Here is a 6960-nt window from a genome sequence, read left to right as displayed (position 1 = left end):
GGCCGCGCGGGCCCGGGAGCGCGAACCTGGGCCGGGCCCACGCGCTCGCGCTCAGCCCGTCCCTTGGAAGCCGTCCTGGGCACAGGCGTCCGTCGGAAGAGTTGGAGGGACAGGCTGCCTGCGACTCCTCCCGCTGCCCTGGCCAGGCCCGCGTGCCCTAGGCGACGCGGCAACCGGCCGCCAGGGACTTTACCCCGCGCCTCCTCAGGGCCCCCGCCCCCCCAAACCTGTGCCTTCAGTGCGCATCGCGCACCTGGGACCGGCACCTGGCGGGGTGAGGTTGGGAGGATTGTCCCGAAAATGCCGGGACCTTGATGGTCCTTAGCTGAGGACGGTCAGGCCCCGGGTGGCAAAGACCAGTGACACGCACCGGCCACCCAGGGAGAAAGGGCAAGCCCACACCGAGCGCCTTGGCCCCTGCCTCCCAGCCTGGAGTTCCCACCACGCGCGCAGAGCGACTGTGTCTCTGGCCCTTTGTTTCAGCCCCGCAGGTAGAAGGCTAGAACAACCGGACTGAGGGACTTAGCCCAAGTACGCACACAGAAAACCCGGCCACATGGTAGTAGGCACTTTTAAAAAGTCTACTTGATAAACCACGATGCCCCCGTTAACCGTATTTCCTCACCTGAACCTCTTCTCCCAAGCCCTCCGTCGGCCTTAACCTGTTTACTCACCAGACTGGAAGCTCTCTGAAGGGGGCCCGTGTGCCACAGGGGCTCTCTCAATGGATCCCTTGTGATTGGCGCATAAGTAGATGTATTTGTTAACTGCCCGCCTTTGGGATCTGTGTTATTATTGTGCGGCTTAAGGTTGTAAACTCTCGAGGGCCAGGACCCGGTCAGGATTACTAGCTCATGCCAGGCACAGCATGCTGCCCAAAGGGACGGGCCATCGTGCTTGTTGCAGCTGATGTCACTGTTCAGGAGGCAGGCGCCCGCCTGTTGGTCTGGAGAAGCCCTTTCACGTGGCTGTGCGTCCTGAATGAGGAGGAAACTAAGAAGCTGCCATTGCTCATGCCCAACTGAAGGCGCATTTGCTGGTGCGAGATGTGGCTGCAGTCAGCATCAGAACACAATGGGCGATGCGACTGTCCAATACTGAGAATGGGTTTGCAGGGAGCCACAAACCCTGGACTTTAACTCCAGTTTGCAGCTGGAGCTTCAAGGGGAAAAACTAGTCAGGTTTTCCTCAGTGTGAAGTAAAACTGTCCCATATAAGGATGAAACCTGTGGGTCTTCTTCATCTATTTACCCCAAGGTCGAGCTGAACCCCAAGCTGTCAGAAGAAGGAGGCTGCAAGCAAACTGGACTCCATCAACAGCAATTGCCCCAGGGGAGGGGGCAGTGGAAGGGCTCCTTCCTGCCATTTATGGATGCAAGCTTCACCCTGTACTTCCGCAGCTTATTTGTAACCTAGTCACTTTACAGTTAGTTCAGCTCCCTGCCCGCTTCAGACCCCAGCGCCCAGGAGTAGGGGTTTTCTCTGTGCATCCTCAGATATGCCCTGTCTTTGCCCAAGCCAGCCTGCTCTAAATGGACACTGGTCAGTGATCCAGGCAGAAACTGAAACAGTAACAATTGGACAGTGTCAAGAGACTCAGGCAGAGATGCCTCGGGATTGCCCAGCCTCCTCCACTGCCCTTGGCACAGATCTTCTTATTGTCCTGGACAGAAAAACCAAATCCCCTCCCCTAGCTTGGAGGGGCCATACTCCAGGGTTTAGCTCCCAAGATCAGAGTCTGCCTGCCTAGCCCACTTCCTGTTCCCCCTGATTATACAGGCTGAGACCATCACCATCCCTCTTCCCCAAACTAGCCAAGACTTCTGCTCACCAAGGAGATTAAGGGGAGTGGAACTGGGGCTGTAAGGGAAGATTACTAAACTGTTCGGCAGTTCTCTTTAGGGACGGCACATCAAAATACATATTTGGAAAATGCTCACAATTAACACTGGGAGAAAAACAGTAAACATGGTGTCACTTTGCCAGGCTCAACAGTTTTGTTTTGTTTTGTTTAAATGCTAATGGCCTCAAATGGGGAGCAGCATCCATCAGTTAAATAAACAAGCCACTAGACTGAAACCAGAAGTCAACACATGACTAATCTACTAATTGGGAGAAGGCTTCGTGGAGCGAGGAACAAGACAGCAAAGCATGCTGAAGGCTGTGTAGTGGACAGCGCAAGCACACGGCATGTGGGGCTTGGTGCCAACAAGACCTGAGTTTGAATCCTCCTTCTAACACTTGTTAGCTGTATGGCCTTCACTAAGTTGTTTCATTTTTATGAGCCTCTGTTTCCCACTCTGTAAAGTGGGGATATTGATGGTACCTACATCACAGGATTGTTATGTGGATAACCTGAGATGATACGAGTAAAGCACTTGGTACTGAGCCTTATAAGCACTTGACAGGTTGTTGGATATTATTGATAATGTAGGGTAGCTTGTATATAGTAGACAAAAAGGATGAAAGCAATTGACTTAAAATTACTAGATATTAGCTCTAAAAGGTAGATAGTCCACAGGCATGGATGTCTGGTACCCCCCCATACAGCTGGCAAAGGGTACTTTTGGGGTGGCTTTTGTTAGTTAATTCTTTTTGGTTTTTGCTATGCTAGGAACTGAACCCAGGGCCTCGTACACACTAGGCAAGTGCTCTACCAGTGAGCCATACTTCCAGCTCTTTCTTTTAAGTTTTATTTTGACATGGAGCTGCTACATTGCCCAGGCTGGCCTCACATTTGTGACCTTGCTGCTTCAGTCTCCTGAAGAGCTGGAATTACAAGTGTGCTCCACCACTCCTGGCTAATTTCAGTGTTTTAAGGCCATTCTTTAACCTGAAATTCAGCCAGCCCAGGAGGTCAGTTGTCCTGTCCCAGGGCTGCTGTACTCCGGGGTCTTCTCTCCTGGCAGACATCTAAGAAGCTTGGGGTAAGCTGGCACTGCAGGTGGGGACCAGCTGAGTAGCATCCTAGGCATCCTCCCCCAGCCAGCCAGCCCCAGCCTCCTAGAGAGAGCCGTAGACTGTGCCTGGATGTCTCCTTCGTATTGTGTGGGCAGGTGGCAATCACAGTACTGGAGAGGGGAGGAGAAACACATGGGACCCCCAGAAGAAATAACTGTGACTTAGACAAAGAAGGTGTTGGTCTTTGCCCTCCTGCCCCACCCGCTGCTTTTGAAGCCTATTGTCCTCCCAGGCCCCTGCCTGGAAGGCCTGTCTTCAGCCAAATGCCTCTTCGCCTGCAAGCCTTGTGCTCCTCTATGGACATTCCTGTCACCTTCTCTCCTCCTCCTTTCCACCTGAAAGGTTAGAAAGTTGGAGGATTCCTTCTGAGCAGCTAAGAGCTGAAGCTGACAATTGGCGTAACCTGTCACTCCCTCCTCAGGTCTTACAAAAACCCTTAACGTGCCCAGAAAGGGAGGAAAACAGATTTCAAAGGGACACTGGCCTTCTGACAGATTGAAAGACACGGGCAGGAGAAAAGTTTTACCCTCCAGGACCCATCCTGCTGTCTTGCCTCCTTGAAAATTTGGTCCTGAATGCAGGCTCCTGAGCAGACTCCCCGCAGTGCCAACAGGTGCTCTCTTGTCCAGTTGCACTCCCAGAGTGTCTCCTCCCCAGCAACTAGACTAGTTCTCAAACCCCATTCTCCTGCAGCCACACCACGTGCTGAGCCTCCCTCCAAAATGAAATAGGTCCCCTCCTGGCTCTGTGCTCAACTAGCAGACAGCAGGTTTACCTAAGCATTGAGGCCTCTCTTGGGCTAAGGTGTTAATGTGTCCTCTCTCCCATCACACCCAACTGAACTACACTCCTTCTGCTCCAGGGTCAGTGCTATTGGCAACTGTTCTCTAACCTGGACCAAAGCAAGGCAACCTTTACATCCCCACCTTGTTCTGTGCAAATTTTTAAAAAGGCTTTTTTGTTTGTTTGTTTGTTTGTTTTCTTTTTGCAGTTCTGGGGATAGAACCCAATGCCTCATGCACGCTAGGCAAGCCCTCTACCACTGAGCCATATCCCCAGTCCCTGCAAATCAGATTCTCCTCCACGAAGGACCAGCTGAGCTGGCTCTGGCTCTGGAAAGCTACTCCCAGCCCTCCAGGTGAAGTGGGCTTCCTACCACCTACGGCTTTGCAGCACTGCACCCCGCTTTGAGGTCTCCTTGTGTATCATCCTGATGCAAAAACTATTTTCCTCCTATGAGACAGATGTAACCTTCTTGAGAACCCGAAGTACTTCCACTGCTTTCTGTAGTTTGTTCCAAAGTAAGTGGAAGAGAATGGTGCCACCAATCCGTCACCTAAACTCCCTAACTGTTGAGATTGGCCACGTTTGTTTCTGCTACACAGACATACTCTCTCTCTCTCTCTCTTACACACACACACACACACACACACACACACACACACACACGAGTACCTAGCACCACCTTGAATAACTCTGTAGAATAGGTATTATTACTATGTCCATTTTACAGATGAGAAACCGAGGCTCAGGGAGGTGAAGGCACTTACTGGGAGTCACCCAGAGATAGGTGGTAGCAGAGCTGGGATTTGAATCTAAGCCTTATGCCCTTCTCACTGTGTCCTGCAGCCAGCCTCATAGCATGCCAAGCAGACTGCCACCTGCCCTGCTTCCATTCTGCAGCGTACAAGACATACTTTGTGTGTGCCCTTGAGAGAATAGTATGCACGCACGTGCACATGCACGCACACACACACACACACACACACACACACACACACACACGCAGTGACCTGCATGCTCACAGTGTGACGGTAAAACAGTGACACAGAGTTTTGTCTATGGGATCAGTCTCCTAAGTCAACTCTTAGTCCTGCAAGTGTGAAGAGGGTGGGGTGGGTGGGGCGAGAGGCAGAGGGCTAGGGGCAGGAATAGAGGGGAGAGGGGCGCCCCCCTCCAGAGACCATGGAGTTCTCAAAAGGGGTGCAAAGTTCCCCCCTTCCTCACCCTCACTAGTACAGTGCATCTCTCCAGTGCCCTTGCTCCTCCATCTCCCTGTGCAGCCCTGCCAGCTGCTAGCTGCCTTGCTCTTTGCAACCGTTGTTTCTTTGGTTTTTGCACCGCCATCCCCTCGCATGGATTAGGATGGTCCAGTCGCCTGGGTGCCTTCCCCGCCGTTCTCTCTACCCAATTTCTCTAAGTCAAGGCTCCAGTCTCACCTCCTTCCAGAAGCTTGGCCCCCTTCTGACCACCTCTCAACTTTTGGTCTGATTTTTTTTAACCAGAATCTTGAAGCTGTCCCCTCTCCTTGTTCTCTACTTGCTTCTTTTATAAGCTGTTTCCTCGACCGCACCATGAGCCCCTTGAGCTCACAGTTTCAACTAGAGAGAAATAAAGGCAAGTCTTTCCAGAAAAATGTGGCCAGCTGCCTTTTTCTTCCCATGGTCCCTGATTCCTTCATATCATCTCCTGGGTTTCTATCTTTGCCATCACCTACCAGTATCTCTTCCGCAAGGACTATGAGGTAAAAAAGAGATTCACGTGTTCACCTTGATCTTTCCTTTTTATTTTTTTATTCTTATCTTTCGTTTTCCCACCTGGGAAGAGGGCTAACTGGGATCTGAAAAACCTTAAACCACAGGAAATTCACCCTAAAACTACTCTGAGGCTTTGGGGGGAGGGTCTTTTCAAAGCATTTGTAGGAGAGGAAACAAAATACTGAGCATGTTAATGCCTGCAACGCTACCTCCCTCCTTGCTCCCTTTATCTGCTGCATGTCCTCTCCCTACATGCTCCCCCAAAACAAGCCACATACAGACACACGTACACATGCACACATATACATACGTACTCACTTCCAGCCCAGCACTGAGACTGAAGTGCGGGGAGTCCATTTTCTACATGGCAAATACTGGGCACAAAGGGGTCACATTAATCTTTGAGCAGTGACAATAGAGATATAAGGCCCCCTACCAGGCTGGGGAGAAGCAAGATTTGCTGAGCACCCCCCAAGCCAACAAAGTTTTAACCCAGGAAGGTTGGGAGCAGCATCTCAGCCCTTAAAAAGTCCTAGGCCAGCCAGGCATGGTGACACAAGCCTGTAATCCTACACTCTGGGAGACTGAGGCAGGAGGATTGTAACTTGGAGCCCAGCCTGGACAACCTAGCAAAACACTGTTTTAAAAAATAACTGGGGATGTAGCTAAGTGTTATGGCCCTGGGTTCAATCCCCAGTACCACAAAAGGAAAAAAAAATGCCCAGTCTTGTAGTGCCTATCAGTAAAGCAGCCAAAACTGAATCCTTGGTGTTACCCTGCCTCCATGTTGGGTCTGAAACTAGAGATGCTTCAAGCCTGCCATAGGCAATTGTGTCTTATGCATTCTCGCACTGTCCTGCTCCCACTCTCACCCTCAACTACAAAACACAGGAGCAAGAAGGCTCTTTCAGTTCCATTGTACAGATTGGGAAACGGAGGCACTGAAAGATGCCATGAGTGGTCCAGTTTTCCCTCAGGAAGGGAACTTCCTTTCCAGTTTTGGAGACTTTCTTATCCCTGGCGAGCACCAGTCACCTCCCCTGGGGTTCCTAGCTCTGGGGAGTTCTGCCAGAGCGGCTAAGAATGGAGCTAGAGATGAGATGGCCCATTCTTTCCTGTCACTCCAGTCCCTTTACAGGCACCACAGGTCAAATCTTCTTTTCCCTCCATCTCTCCGCTCCTGTGCCCCGCCCCTGCTTCCCAAAGGCCTTTTAAGAAGCACCCAGAGGGCCCGGTGTGGTGGCGCACGCCTGTAATCCCAACACTCTGGAGGCTGAGGCAGGAGGATCGTTGCAAGTTTTAGACCAGCCTGGGCTACAAAGTGAGCTCAAGGCCAGCCTGAACTGCATAGCGAGACCCTGTCTCAAAAAGACCAAAAACAAAAACAAAGAAGCACCCAGAGCTGGGCCATTTCCCTTCCTCAGTCAACTCAGGGGGTCTGGAAGATCTGTGGGCCCAGCCC

This window comes from Chinchilla lanigera, unplaced genomic scaffold (assembly GCF_000276665.1).
Source record: "Chinchilla lanigera isolate Chin_1 unplaced genomic scaffold, ChiLan1.0 scaffold00072, whole genome shotgun sequence".
NCBI lineage: Eukaryota > Metazoa > Chordata > Mammalia > Rodentia > Chinchillidae > Chinchilla > Chinchilla lanigera.
This window is presented reverse-complemented; position numbering follows the sequence as displayed.